Source organism: Tamandua tetradactyla, chromosome 4 (assembly GCF_023851605.1).
Source record: "Tamandua tetradactyla isolate mTamTet1 chromosome 4, mTamTet1.pri, whole genome shotgun sequence".
Classification (NCBI taxonomy): Eukaryota; Metazoa; Chordata; class Mammalia; order Pilosa; family Myrmecophagidae; genus Tamandua; species Tamandua tetradactyla.
Window position 1 is genome coordinate 123,843,477 of NC_135330.1, and position 16,517 is coordinate 123,859,993.

Genomic DNA, 16,517 nt, shown 5'->3' on the forward strand with positions numbered 1-16,517 from the left:
AGATTCAACACTAATTGACAGCACCCCATTTCTCTGATGTCTTTTTTTTTTTTTACATGGGCAGGCACTGGGAATCGAACCCGGGTCCTCTGGCATGGCAGGCTGAGCCACTGTGGCCTGCCCATCTGATGTCTTTTTGAAGTCTTTGTGTCTAAGCTTCCCCTTTCACCTCAAATTTTTCAAGAATGTCTGCTCAGAGACAGCTCAGACAAACTGACTGAATAAAACGGAAATACAATAGGGTTTGAAGAAAAAAAGTCAAAACTGAACTTTTAAAAACCTGTTCAAAAATGAGAAAAAAAAATATTGTCATCAATATTGATGTTAGAAATATTTAGCAAAATAAACTTTGATCTTTGTATTTTTGCTTTTATCATTACACATGGAGTGATATCATTATAAGAAGTAATACTGCCATCATGTCTTACTTAATTCATGCTAGAAATTGCATAGAAAGTATTTTAATGGAATTTTAGCTGAGAATTTGGAGGAAGGACCTAAAATTTCCTTTGAAAAAAATCTTTTAATCTATTTAGATTTAAAGAACAAGCAGTTCTTCCCAGTATGGCCCGGTGACAAAGCAAAGATTTGATCCATGACCTGTTTACTTTAGAATCAATGACAAAGGGTCACTTGAGTCAAGAAATCCTGGATTTACAATGTAACCAAAACCCCTGGAATTTGTTTTGACAATTTAAGATGTGTTGAACTGAATAGCAAAACTTCCAATCTCTGTTTCATCCATGTATTATTAATTTAGTTAATGGAACACTCACATTTAATGATATCCTTATATTAACAGAGAACCTTATGTAAGACAAAGAACACAGGATGTTTTAAACCATTATCTCCAAAGGTTCTTGAATTATCTCCCACATAACCTTATTCAGGAAACACTTCTCAGCTGTTTTTCCCTATACATGCTCACACCTATACACATAAGGGAAATATTATGGCACTGTCTGGCTTATATACTGATAAGACCATGTAGGATCTAGATATTCATGACTAAATAGAATATAGAATAGAGACATATGTTCTGTGAGGGCGTAATTGAGTAAAGAATCCCAAGGTAGAAATTCAGGAAAAGGAGAGAAAGCAGGAACTTTTCCCTTTTTTCACAAGTAATATATGTGACCTCTTAGGAACATAACCACAAATCCTCCCATCCCCCATCCCCTACCCCCACCAAAAAAGAGGGAGGGGTGACTATGCTCTTCTGATCTTTCAAAATATGACATTTGTATTCTGCAACCCAATGACTACTATTTTATGTAGGTCTTTTTAATAATTTCTGCTAAGTTAGAGACAGTCATTTAAAATGGCCTCATTTATCAATAAGCAACAAGTGATAAAATTGCTAGATAGAAGAAAGATGGGGAATCAGCAATTTATTTACTTTCTTGGATAAAGGAAATCATGGATATGGTTGTAAATGAGAGGAAGGATCTCAGAAGATTTAGTGAGTATGTATCTGCTTGGGAAGTTAAGGACACATTTAGCGATATTTTCCCAGGCCAGGCCTGGACTATTACCTATCATTTCCCCTCTTGCTTGTTTGCGTACATTCAGAATGCTTCTATTTTGCAAAAGAATGCAAGTAGCTGGAGGAAATGTTAAATCTTAACCAGCCCCAGCTGCTTGCCAGGGCACAAAGGCTGCTCATTGGCAGAGCCCCCTCACTCTTGGAGTGTATAAAAGCCCAGCACTCAGGCTGCACAGCTGTCTCTCATTTCTCACCAAAGAGGGGTGTGCAGAATCACTGAACATTTGATCTTCCTGGGAGGAGTCAGTTATGATGACATCTCTTCTCCTGCTCTTTTTGGACTCTTGGAGCTGTGTAAATAATAAAGCTGTCATTTACTGGGAGTGTCTGTTGTGCTTGAGCCTGTGTTCTTGTGGTGTGCAGTTTAGGAGCTCACTCCACGGTATCACAGCAAAAAAGGAAGGATCTAGGGAACCACTTGATTGTTATTCTTTATATTTTGTTGTACCTAGTTTTCACTAGTACCTTGGTTTGATGCCATGACCATTTTCATTGTTAGAAAGTTCCTATTGTGAAATAAAGGGTATAATGGCATGCTTTATTGTTCTAGTTTGCCAGCTGTCAGAATGTGATATGCCAGAAAGAGAATGGCTTTTAAAAGGGGAATTTATTAAGTTGCAAGTTTACAGTTCTAAGCCTCTGACAATGTCCAAATTAAAGCAAAAAGTCTATAGAAATATCCAATCTAAGGCATCCAGGGAAAGATACCTTGGTTCAAGAAGGCTGATGACATTCAGAGTTTCTCTTTTAAATGGAAAGACACGTGGCACACATGGTGACATCTGCTAGCTTTCTCTCCAGGCTTCTTATTTTACAAAGCCCTCCCAGGGGGGGTTTCCTTCTTCATCTCCAAAGGTCTCTTCTTATGTGGGCTCTTGTGGTTCTCGTGTTCTCCCCAAAATGTTTCCTCTTTTAAAGGATCCCAGTAAACTAATCAAGACCCACCTCTAATCAAGATTAGAGATAATCTAATCAAGTTTCCAACCTATAGTACAAGATGGGTCAGGATTAAAACATGGCTTTTTTAGGGTACGTAATCCTTTCAGACCAGCACATATACTAAACACAAAAAATGCAAACATCAACTTCTATGCGTGTTGAATATTTGTATTATGAATGTATTTGTGTGACGAAGAGTTAAAATACACATTTAAGACTATCAGTTTTCTTAAGCAGAATTCTTAGAAATCACTGTCTATAATAAAAAAGATAATAGCCCATTTATCTCCAGTAGCCATATAGCATCTGGGAAATTATTTGCAGTTTTGGACACAATGTATTAAATAATATCAAAATCCTTGAGAAGTATTTTGAAGAAAGTAATCAGAGTGCTAAATGCATACAAACTATTTTTGTGTATGACAAATCACCAAAACAATTAAAAGATGTTAAATTCTTATAACTGTTTAAGGGGAATAGACTCAGAAAATTGTTTTATATTTTCCACTGGACAAAAATAGGGACATAGAAAAGCCCATATTTGGAGACATATATTAGTTCATTTTATGGAAAATATTTTTAATATTCAGATCTATCGAAACAGAATGAATAGCAGTGAATAGAGGCATTTCAAACATAGTGACATTTTGTAAAGCTCACTTAAATATAAAATGGATAGATGCATTAAATTAAATTTAGGATTTCTCTTAACCTTGCAGGATGAAACTGCACGAACCAGCATCATTTACTTTTTTTTTTTTTTGCATGGGCAGGCACTAGGAATCGAAACTGGATCTCCAGCATGGTAGGTGAGAACTCTGTCTGCTGAGCCACCATGGCCCGCCCTCAGCATCATTTTGTGGCATCCTTTTTAGTACGTTAAGTCCTGTACAATCAAATTCTATCATAAGGCAGATTTATGAGGGAAGTAAATGTGAGAAAGCCAAGAGACAGCTAGTCTACTACTTTGCTATCTCATGTATTATAAATCTTCTGACAGTAATATATGACAATTTCATTTGGATCACAAAATTGAAATATCTATATTTTACAAAAGTTGAAGCCAGAAAACAATGATGTTTTAGAAATATTAGTAAATGCCACCTAAAAATGTTTTCATTGTTGATGGAACTGAGTTCACCATTAAATTCTTTTCTAAACCACAACATTTGTACACAGACCATTCTCATATAGGCTAAGCCTGTGACTTAGCTTATATTAACTTGGGGTTAATTTTCTAAGTAATAACCTCCCCTATTCATGTAATTCCATCATGATAGGCATTATGAATCTCAGAGTTTTGTCCCATTATTTTAATTTTTTTTTGTTTATTATGTTTATAGAAATATTTATCTTTGTCTAGGATACCAAATTCTTTTCTACAGATGCAAGGTCCTAGTGATTGACATGTTAAGACAATTAAATAACATTAAATCTTAAGATAGAATAAATCTAATTCAAAATAAAAAAATGTGCAACTTAGAAATGGAAAATTTACAAATCCTATTGTGAGATATATAAAAGTCAATTGTCTGTTGCTGTAGTTTCACACTAGCTTGGCCCAGCCAATGTGACCTAATTTTTTGCATCTTTTCCCAACTGCATGTTCAGTGACATCATGATGGTAACTTGAAATCAGTCATGGTAGGAATATTTATACCACAGAAACTCACAAATGTTACAAATCGGTGCTTTTGTTTTGTTTTGTTCTTTTCCTGGAAAGCTCAATGTTAATCATTTACTGACACATTACTGAAACTCAATCATTGCAAGAAGGTAGTGGGTATATTGAAGTTTAAATTCATAGCAAAAATATTGCCATATTTTAACTGTATGTCTACTACTTATTGAACTGTTGTAGGACTTGCCTAAATTACTCAAGGAAAATTGCTAAATCATTTTTAATTCACTAGGACGTTATTTATAATGCTTATAAAATATATTTAATGCTACCAGATAAAATAATAAGTTATATAAGCTAAAGACTGAATGTGGGTAGAAAAATGAGACAAAGTCAGTCAGTGCTGGTTCTCTCAGGAGAGAGAATATATTTTCTCTGAAAAGAGTACATATTTGAGAAGAAAGAAGTCACCATATTTTTAATGGAAATAATGAATACATTTTTAAGAAATCTAACACACCAGCCATATATAATAGAGAATCTCAGCTGTGTCCAACAAAGCAAATCTGAAGTACCTGCTCAAGTCTTGAGGCTTTATAAAATAAGCAAGTCAGAATTCTATTTGCATTTCTCTACCATGGAGATAAGCCTTAGTAGGAGAAAGAGGTTAGGCAAAATAGCCAACAGAAACAAAAATATGCTTATAAAACGGGAGTGATACTAAATGCAATATGACTTATCTGGCATTCAATTTTTTTTAACATTTTTTATGTGAAATATAACATATACCTAAAAATGATACATTTCAAAGTACATTTTAACAAGTAGTTTTAGAACAAATTTCCAAGTCTGGTATGGGTTACAGTTCCACCAGTTCAGGTGTTTCCTTCTAGCTGCTCTAGAAGAAGTGCAGAGAGACTAAAAAGAAATATCAAATAATGATTCAGTAGTCATGTTCATTTGTTAAATCCAGTCTTCTCTGGTACAACTCCTTCTCCTTTGATCCTTCTCACACTCTTTAAAAATAATTGGGCAATGGCCATTTCAACTTCTTCATGTTGAAAAGGGTTGTCCAGCATTATGGGGTAGGGGGATGCAAGTGGTTGATGCTCTTGGAGAGGCTGGTAACTCTGGGTTTCAGGGATTATCTGGCCTAGGAATTATCTGAAGGTTTTTAGATTTCTGAAAAATAAACTTAGTGAGTGAAACTTCTATATAGTCTCAGATAGTGCCCTGGATGTTTTTTAGGGTTTATAAAAATACTGTTGGTTAGGGCTTGGTATACCAAGGCAATTAGCAATATCTAGTTGAAGCTTGCATAAGGGTAGCCTCCAGAATAGCCTCTCAACTCTATTTGAAGTCTCCTGCCACTTACACCTTATTTTGTTACATTTCTTCACCCCCTTTTGGTCAGGAAGGCATTGTCACTCCCACTGTGTCAGGCCAGTTTCATCCCTGAGAGTCATGTCCCATGTTTCCAGGAAAATTCATACCTCTGCACATTATGACCTATGTAGTGGGGAGGGTCATGATTTACTTGCAGAGTTGGGCTGAGAGAGAAGCCACATCTGGAGTTGAGCTGAGAGAGTGACCACATTTGAGCAACAAGAGAGTTTCTCTGGAAGTAACCCTTAGGCATGATTGCAGGTAGGCTTAGCTTTCCCATAACAGATATAAGTTTCAAAAGAGTAAGCCTCAAGATCAAGGGCTAGGTCTATTGGGTATCCCTTAATGTTTGAGACAGTATCAGGGGTGTCCCAAGAGGGAAAGTTTCAAAGTTCCAGATTTTTTCTCTAGTTCCTCAAGGGATTTTGCTCAGACCATTAAATTATCTGCCCAATATACTCTGAAATACATCCAAGTATTACATCAAGCATTGAAAGGCCTCGATCACAATTCTAGGCTCCATGTGTTTAGGTTCTTTAACTGAAATAACCAGACAGGCTAAGTTAGATTGTATACTACAGAAAATGTAGGTTTTGGCCAAAATAAAACTCTCATCCTTTAGTCTCATACAGTAGGTGAGGTTCTAAAATACAAGATTAAAATAAAAGGATTGTCTAATGCTGTACCTTACCCTGTATTCTGATTTACTTTTGTCCTAACCACATCAACTTTGTTCTTATCTCTAATTGAAGACTGGTCTCTTTTTTTGGCTTCTTTAACAGTTGCTGTATGTAGGAATGCTGACTTTCAGAGCTGCAGATCTCCAAATCTGTGTCTTAGGTATCACACAGGTACCCAACTTTCCAGGTAAATATCAGGTTATACACATATAGCACAGCATCTCAGAATCTAGAAATAACTCTTAAAGCTCAGGAATAAATATGACTGCTGTAACAGCTTACAATCTAGGCCCGAAGTTCCTTATAAGTATTTTCTTAAAAAGACCATACAATATTTGTCCTTTCATTTCTGGCTTATTTTGCCCAACATAGTGTCCTCACCGTTGATTCACCTTGTTGCATGCCTCACAACTTAGTTCCTTTCTGTAGCCATATCATATTCCATCATACGTACATGCCACATTTCGCCCTTCTACTTCTCAGTCAGTGTACCCTTCATCTGCCATTCAATTTTGTCTCTGAGTCTACATCCGGGTCAAAGGGAGAATGAATTTGTTAATAAAATCTGAAAAGCAGTTGTCACTGAAACTCTAAACAGTGCCAAAGAAGGCAGAATAGATTTGGGAAGCCTCTGACAAAGGTAACATGAGAGAGAGTTGTTTCCCTTCACCATAATCACAGAACAAATCTAAAACTCTGAGGATTCTCTTGCATTAGCCACAGAGCTCACTCAGTGAACAGATGAAAAATTAATATACTTTCTCATGAACATATTTGAATCCTCTGTTAAATCCAAGAAATCACTTGTAGGATTTGACAAAAGGCTAGCGTACTGCAATCACTGAAGAGTATTAGCCTATGAAACAATGATTAAAATGGAATAGCAACACAAATTTCCAGTTTGACAAAAATCAGTCAAACATACCTGTTGGCATCTTTTACTAACCTCTTTTAAGGAAATAGCTATATAAAAAAGTGACTTTTATTTTTATTTTATCACTGAGCCAAAGAAGTGATCAAATAAATAAGATACATCAAATGTAAGTACATACATTTGTTATATAAATTTATAATATAAATTATATTTGGAATGAGTAAAAGGGAGAAATCATTATTTCATGCTATCACAGATGTAGAGTTCTTCCATTTTATTGTGTGTACATGTTCTTTGGAAGGAGGAAAGAGTCAAAGATGAAAAACTCATATTTCCATCTCTCTGTCTCTTGGGACAGAAGACAAAAGGAAGCAATAGAAAAGAACGTTCAAATTTTATGAAAGAAGGATTTAAAAGCCTTGTTTTGTTATCTGGAAAATTGAAAAGACACCAGGGTGTAAGAGAAAGCAGAGAATATCAAGAACAATCATATTACGGAAAATTTCACGATGTTATCCTTTGACTCTTTTTCTCTTGTTTTTTTTATGTGCGTTTGCTCTTTCATCTTGGGGCACATCAGGTAGAATTAGATCTGTAGAGCACAGTGTGTACAAACACAGAGGTACATACATAACTTGTATTTTCTCCTTGCTTGTCACATTCTGAATAAGGGCTGTTCCTTAGAGACAGTCTCTATCTAGTCTCTTCAACCTAGCGTCAAAAAGGATCATTCTTAAACACACGGCTGAATTTGAAATCTGTAGCTCTGTGGAATTTTCTTTGTTCTTCTAGGTTCTCAGGACGTATTTCCAAGGGACACTATGGCTTAAAGCTTACCATTGTCTCATACTCTCAAGTTTTACATACATGGTTGTACCATTCCTCAAGTCTTATTTTTACTGTTGTCTTATTTTTTCTTAGGTCTAGGATATTAAATCTAGGATATTAAATCACCTTCATTGACTAGTGATCCAAATTTTATTCATCCTCAAACTAAAACAATAAAAATAAAAATTTAAAAATATTTTCTCTTTTCCATTAAAAATAGCATTGAGATGTTATGAGCATTTTACCCTTTGCTTTTGATATAAGAATGTATTAAGATGTTCCAGAAAAATCCACAAGGCAGTTAAAATTAAATAAATAATCAAACATCTAGTTTAGCAACCAATTTGAATGATTAAAAATGTCTATACAATTAAACCTTTACAATTTTTATTAGTGCCCAAGGAAGACAATTTGATAATTGGCAAATAATGTGGATTATTTATTGAGAGTATCTGTATAGACTAACCAACCTTACCAGACAATTACAGACTTTTTAATTTAGTTTTTATAACAAAGGGACACTTAACCAGAAACATTTTGTTAGACTCTCACATTTTAAAATATCCTATTTAATGTTTAATAATATTTGTGTTTAATGTTGACACTTTCTTGGTTTGTTCATCTTGCTAATTTTCTCTACTCATTGTAAACGATTTAACATTGCTTCCTATGAAGGTTAGCTTTATGTATCAGCTAGGCTAGGTTGTATCCGGTTGTTTGGTTAAACAAGCTCTAGCTTAATGTAACTGTCAGGGTATTTCACAGATGAATTTGCATCTATAGTCAGTTGATTGCAACCAAGGCTGATTACATTTACAATCAACAAAAGAGACTATTACCCTCAGCAATAAAGCAGATTTCCTCTCCCTATCAGTTGAAGTTTTTTGAGTCAGAACTGAAAACTTCAGATGTCAAGAGAATTTGTGTCTACTTCAGCCAGCTAGCTTCTCCTGGGGAATTCAACTTCCCTTTCACTGGTGTTTCCAAATTGTGACGTGCTCTGTGGAATTCAGGTTTGCTAAAACTTATGGTCACATAAGCCAATTTCTATAATAAACCTCTTAATATTTACACATATATCCTGTCAGTTGCTTATCTGGAGAAACCTAAAATGCTCCCTTTCACAAATAACCACAACAAATAGCTTAATATCTTTGGAATACTTCAACAACCATTGGCATTATTCTTTCTCCTGTAACCCAGGAGAAAGAAGTTGAGGCCATGTTTAAGTATATTGGCTTCTAATATGCTTTATTTATTTATTTATTTTTAGCTTTTCAAGTATAAGAAGAAATGCTTTGCTTCATCAAATTTGTTTTCTAGAAAGTCCATTTGAGAATCACTAAAACATGTATTAATAGTTATAATTTTTTAATATTTCTATTTTCCCTATTATAAAACATATGTGCACCTGGAAAGTAGATAAAATATAGAAATTATAAAATGATTATTTTACCTACAAAAATCCAACAGATAAAATGTTTCATTGCTCTATTCTCTTGATTTTCATTAGCAACATGCCACTTGTTTCTATATTCCAAACCCTCCTGGCTAAGGAATGTTTTCTTATATGTAAAAGTATGCATTTGACTCTTACGCAGGTTATTTTTTTATGTTGATCTTACTTTCTGTTTTATTTTGATTAAGTGCATTGAAGAGGTGTTTAAGGTAAAGCTCCCACTGCAATTGATGGAACTAAAGGAATTCATTAGTTTCTGAGGGCTGGGATATAGTGATGATATGTCATTTTATGCAGCACATTGCCCAAGGGTCTGCTATTTTTAAAGCTTTTTGTTGCTATAAGAATAAGGTGATATAAGTATCATAAAGTTTACAAGGTCTTTCATAATTTAGCCCAATGTTGATTTTTCCAGACACATCACACAATTTCCAATCAAGTAGTTTTATTCATCTCAGCTCATGAAAAGGGATTTTGTGACTTCTCTTAACCTCAACATCTTGGACATGGATTTGGAGTATATACTTTTAATAATTCATCTTTATTTCCCTCTTTCCAAATGGTTTATCTGAGAAAACTTTGCAATTTTACTGGAAACCAGTTTTGTTACACTTTGAAATAATGACAGCTTTCCAACACTGTTTGACTCTAACATTCTTTTTCATATTTTTCCTCATGGAATTCAAGAGGAATGGCATCAGATCTCACCCATCATTATATCCCAGTGTACTGTAGAATTGCCTGGGACAAAGGGAAAGGATGACCTCTTATAGAAAATCTCATCTTAAATGTTTGTGAAATGAATGAAAGTATCACACCCTTCAAATTGTTTCCTTATCTCCTAAAATGAGGTAGACTTGAGATGTCTTTCATCAATGTTACTTTCTCAAACTATATCACAGAATTTATTATGTTCTGTTATAATTATTGATATTCCTTTTTCTCTCATACGATATTTTGAGTTTGAGTTCCTTGAGTGAGGGACTAGTAAAGATGGCAAAGTCATGAGATAGTGAAATAAGTGACAATAGGATAGAGAAAACTGGGTGCAGTATAATGATATTTAGTTAATAGGATTGGTATGACTTAGTGAGCAATTATAAAAAAAGACTCTGGACCTCTCTCTCTAAGCCAATTTGGCAAGTGAACTCATTACCCTGCGCCCTGCATGGGACATGATTTCCAGGGATGTAAATCTCCCTAGCAGCATTGGCCAGAACTCCTGGGACTCACTGGTACTCAGCATCATGGGATTTGAGAAAGCCCTCTTGACCAAAAGGGACAAAAGAGATACGAGGCTAAATAAGGTTTCAGTGGCTGAAAGATTTCAAACAGAGTCAAGAGGTTATCCTAGAGGTTATTCTTATGCATTGCATAGATATCCCTTTTAAATTTATGTTATATTAGAGTGGTTGAAGTGAAGTACCTGAAACTGTTGAGCTGTGTTCCAGTAGCCTTGATTCTTGAAGATGATCATATAATGATAAAACTGTTACAATGTAACTGTGTGATTGTGGTAAAACCTTGCATCTAATAATCCTTTTATCTAGGGTATGGACAAATGAGTAAAAAAATATGGATAAAAAATAAATCAATAATTGGGAGGTAAGGGGTAAAATAAATTGCATAGATTGAATGTAGTGGTCAGTGAGAAGGAGGAGTAAGGGGAATGGATGTATGAATTCTTTTTCTTTGTTAAATTTCTTTTTCTGCAGTGATGCACATGTTCTAAAATGATCATGGTGATGAATAGACAACTATTTGATCATACTGTGAGCCATTGATTGTACACCATGTATAGATTGTATATGTGTGAAGATTTCTCAGTGAAAATATTAAAATACCCTCTGGAAATAATAAATTCAAAATAAAGGGGAAAGAAAAACTCACGGAGTTTTCTATGTTTTGTGTTTTGCTGCGTGTGTGTGTGTGTTTAACCTTCAGTGACTATCAATAAGAGGAGAAATTTAATAAGAGAACCATATTTGCCATGATAATCAATTCAGTTTGGCACCGTGATAGGTTTGAAATGTCTATTAGGTATTGTATATTTGAGTTTGCAGTTCAGTAGAGAAATCCAGAATGAAATTTACAGTGCAGTGGATAGCTGAAAGCATAAAATCATAAAAGATCATTTAGGGAGGAGGTAGTATGAGATTAAGAATACAGATTAACCTTGAAGCTTATGTACATTTAAAAGATAGGGAAAAAATGAGTCAGCAAACAAGACTTCATCAAAGATGACATTATTATGTATAAGCATTAAAAATTTATTCTGAAATCAGATACTCATTGATGGAAATTGAATCCATCTCTGTAAAACGTTAGCCTTATCTAGCTGGAATTCCAATCCTGATATGTGGTTAGGTGAGAAGGTGGATTATCTGTGAGTAGATAACTCATAGATATTGCCAGCCAGGGTCACTCTTCTACTTAGAAAATATTTGGTTCATTTTCCTTTCCAAAGAGAAATCCTTCTTGCTTTTGTCCAAAGAAGACATCCAACAGTCCCAACCAGCCAGGATATCAAGTTCCTTTTATCAATGATGAATGGTAGTCTCTATATTAGTTCCTTATATGGATCCTCTTGAGTCTGAATTGTGAATGAAAAGACAAATTTTTAACCACATTCAACTTATAGTGGATAAATAGGGTCAGGATAATCACAATAAGCACGCTCTCACAGAAAGAGGAGAATGGAAAACACACAATAGCAAAAGCAATTCTGATATCCTGCTTAGAAGGCCTTGTGAAAATCTGCTACCCTGGGGCAGAGGAATGCTTTTTGATTAGGCTCATTTTTGCTCTCTGTGAGTGGGGTCTCCAGTCCTTTGTTTTGGAGGGCTTTTCTTGAAGGAGACTTGTAGAATAAACTTTTCTTGGGAATGGAACTACTTTCTGCTGTAGATGTTTGAGGACCTAATAATTGTCTTAGTCACAAACAATTTCAATCTGTTAGTTTAGCACTAGTACGTTTGTTGGCAGTGTGACTCTCTAATAAATGAGTTGACTACTTCTCGGTTTGATTCCAGTCAGCTCCCTGTGCCAATAGGTACACTCTGTTCTTTTTTGGATTTGTTTCTTATCTGTTCTATATTTCCTTGCACTCTCTCCTCCTGCCTTCCCCAAACTCTCACTCTCGGTCTCTCAGAATAACTGTAGGTACATTTAACTGTAGGTACATAGTAAGCTTTCATGGGAGAGGCATAGCCTTGGCCTTTTTTATAGTGGAGGCTACTATTATATAAGGATCAAAAGGTTTATTTCACTGAAGGTAAAGATCCAAACCAATGATAATTTTGATACTAGTTTTTGGGATAACTTTTGTCATTTTTCATGACAAAAATTGCTAGACACTAAAGCAGTTATTTTTCAATCTTGTGCTTGGGAACTGTGAGGACACAGTGGATCAGAAAGTTATTTTTAAAAAGTGTGATCCCTGACCCCAAATTGTTTATAGGATTATGGGTTTGCCAGGTTTGGGAGTGAGATTTTTATATACTTTTTATTCCATAGCCCTCACTTAATCTTGCTTCTGATCCTCAGCCATGTAGGTATGGATTCTGTGGTTGCCAGCCTCCATGATAGCACACACTGATCCCCACTTCTTTGTATTCATGCCTATAGAGTCATCACTCACACTGAAAGGGATGAGCTGTGTAACAGATTTGATCTAGTGGAAATGATGGAGCATGGCTTCCAAGGCCAGGTCATAGAAAACATGGAAGATTCTGTGCCTTGTTTTCTTGGATCACTTGCTCTGAGAGAAACCAGCTGTCATATCATGAGGTCACTCAAGTAGCACCATGGAGAGGGCCATGTGGCAAGGAACTGAAGCCTTGGTCCATAGCTAGTAAAGAACGAAGACTTTCTTTCAATAGCCATTGCATGAGCCATCTTGACAGTGAGTCTTCTTCCCCCAGTCAAACCTTCAGATGTCCTGACCCACATCTTGGTTGCAACCTTATAAGAGACCCTAAGTCTGAACCACCTGGCTAAACCACTCCTTAATTCCTTATCCACAGAAACTGAAATAATGTTTTAAGATGCCAAGTTTTGTGGTGATTTGAATGTAGCAATAGATAACTAATAAAGATCATTCTAATATTCCTGAAAACACCAAAATTTCAATAAGTAGGCATTATTCCAAATGGCACTTGAGACCCCTGTCCATGAAGAAATTAGATCAGGAGTTGAAAATAGCTACTAGCTATAAAACCAATCTCAATTAGCTGATGTTTTATGCTTACAGAAAAAAAAAAATCTAACATAAGCATTATTCACAGTCTCAGTCCAAATATTTATTTTCTGCTTATTATGGCCAAATACTGAACGAGGTGTTGGGGATTCAGTCTTAAATGTTTAACCCTGCACTCATAAATATTAATGTTTAGTGAGGCAGATAATAAAGTAAGCGACAATAATTACTCTCATAACAGGATGTGTTATTTAAGTGCAAGAAAGGAGCACCTGAGAAAAACTGGATGTGCTGAGCTAGGGAGCCCCGTGGGAAACCTCACAGGAGCTGGACTTGAAGAACAGGGGCAGATATGAGGTGGAATAAGGAAAGGGACATGCCAAGCAAAGCCAAGAGAATCTGTGAAACCATAGAAGTATGAAAGTGTATGGTCCCCTAGGAAATGTGGGGGGGTTCACTGTCGTTGGCCAAGTTTGTGTTTGCTTGATGTGGATGAAGTAGTGGATGCATCTGGAGAAGTAAGCAGGTGAATGTAAATGAAGGAAGCAAGCTAAGGAGTTGGAATTTTAACTCCTAAAGGCTCTGAATAGACATGGAAAGCTTCTAAGTAGGAGAATTAATAAAATTGTAAAATAAAGACCAAATAGAGTGTGGTTGCAATAATTCCAGCTGTAAGTGATAAAAGTGAATTTAAACAAGTAGTAGTGGATATGCTCAGAAAAAGATGATTGCAGAAATACAGTGGGACTTAATGGACTTTGAATTTGGGATTGCAAGAGAGATGAAATTGAGCCTACATCAATCTAAAGCAATCATGCCCTTATAATTTTTTGAGGGCTTCCAAATGACAACCTTATAAAGGCAGACAAAGGTTTTCTTTAGCTGGCTTTAGGAGCTTTTTTACCCATTTCCAAATACCCACCTGCCTTTCTGCCACATGGCATACTGGAATCATCTTAACAGTTTATTCACTAATATGAACGCTCATAAGACAGTCCATTTCTGAATGACAGTTCATCCTTGAGCTACATTCATAATTGGTATTCAAAATATTTGGTTTACTGACCTTAAAGCTCAGTTCTCCGCTTTGATATAACTTGTGGATAATCAAGCTCCATTGGGATAGAGAATATAAGAAATTAATTATGAAGGTGATGTTAAGTTATTAAATTTGAAGTGCCCTTGGAATACCCAAGGTAAGTCAATAGGTGCTTAGTTCATTCTACAGTGATAAGTTACAAGGGACAAGAACAAATTCCTGTGGAATATCTTAAAGAAGAATAAGTAACTGCTGAGAGGTTGGAAGAAACCAATGTTATGTGATAGAATAAAAAAAATGAAAAAATCTCTAGAGGGAGAAAGTAACAAATGACAAGTAAAGACTAATTGAGTTTTGCTATGTGACTGACATTGCTATTAAATAATAACAAAAGGAAGCCAAAACACAAAATAGGGACAATTCTTAAAACAAAAATTGACAAACTAAGGTACAGAAAGAGAAGGTAACATTGTGAGTAAATGGCAGAGCTTGGATTCAAGTTGTTGCATAATCCCATAGTTTAAAAACATATAGTTTATTATAGAATATTCAAATTAAATAATGCATGGAATTTATTGTAATGAAAAGGTAAAAGTTGACCTTATCATTAATGTGTTAGTTATCTATTGTGTAAAAATAAATTCACCCCAGTTTAGTGGCCAGTGGTTTGAAAACAATGTTTTTAAACTTGGTGGTTTAAAGTGACTCTAAGTGAAATCATTACCCTAAACTCCCTATGTGGAACATGACATCCAGAGGTATGAGTCTCCCTGGCAATATGGGACATGACTCCCGGGGACAAACCTGGCCCCAACGTAAATGGGATCAACAATGCCTTCCTGACCAAAAGGGGGAAAAGCAATGTAACAAAGTAAAGTATGAGTGGTGAAGAGATTCCAAATAGAGTTGAGAGGCAGTTCTGCAGGCTACTCTTATGTAAGCTTCAGCTAGATATTGCTCATTGTCATAGTTTGCCTAACTCCAACCAACATCATTCCTGTTAACCCTAAAGAATACCTAAGACTCTATCTGAAATCCTGTGAATGTTTCACTCCCTAAATCTACTTTTCAGAAACCTAAAACTTTCAGATGCTTCCTAGGCCAGATAAGTCCTGAAACCCAGAGGTGCCAGACTCTCTAAGAACATTAACCTGTCCCATCCCCCTATCCATTATTTTCAATACCTCTTTTCAATATGGAAAAAGTTAGTGGGCATAACCCAAATACCCCTACAGTTTGGGAGAAGGATTGAAAGAGAAGTTATAACGGAGAGTTAAGGTTTAACAAATGAGCAGGACTGCTGAATCATTATACTGATATTTCTTTTAGTCTCCAGTGTCTTGGAGGAGCCAGAAGGAAAAACCTAAAATTGTGGAATTGCAACCTTTACCAAACTTTGAAATCTGTTCTCTAACTACTTGTTAAAATGTACTTTGACATTTATCGCTTTTTTATATATATATGTTATATTTTACAATAAAAAATGTTTTAAAAAAATACAGTGGTTTAAAACAATATCTGTTCATATTTCCTGAGGGTCAGGAATCTAATTACTGCTCAGTTGGTTGCCTCTGGCACAAGATCTCTCAGCGAGTCTGTTGTGTGGACTGTAGTCTCATCCAAATGTTTCACTGGGAAGTGGAGGAAGCCACTTTCAAACTTAATAAGCTTAATCTGAGCATGGCTTCCTGATGTGGCAGCTGGTTTCTCCCATGGTAGTGATCCTTGAGGGTGAGAGCTTGCAACCAAGATGAGGCGGAGAGGATTGGAGATCCCCTTAGGGGCAACTGATCAAGAACAGTATCATGATTTCTCATAGAGAAAATAATGCTCATCAAAATAAGTGTGCATTTATATGTACACATATAATATCATGTGTGACATATTTATTTCTTGGTTGCATATATAACATAGACAGTTTTGTTTTACATGTATGTGCATTACCTG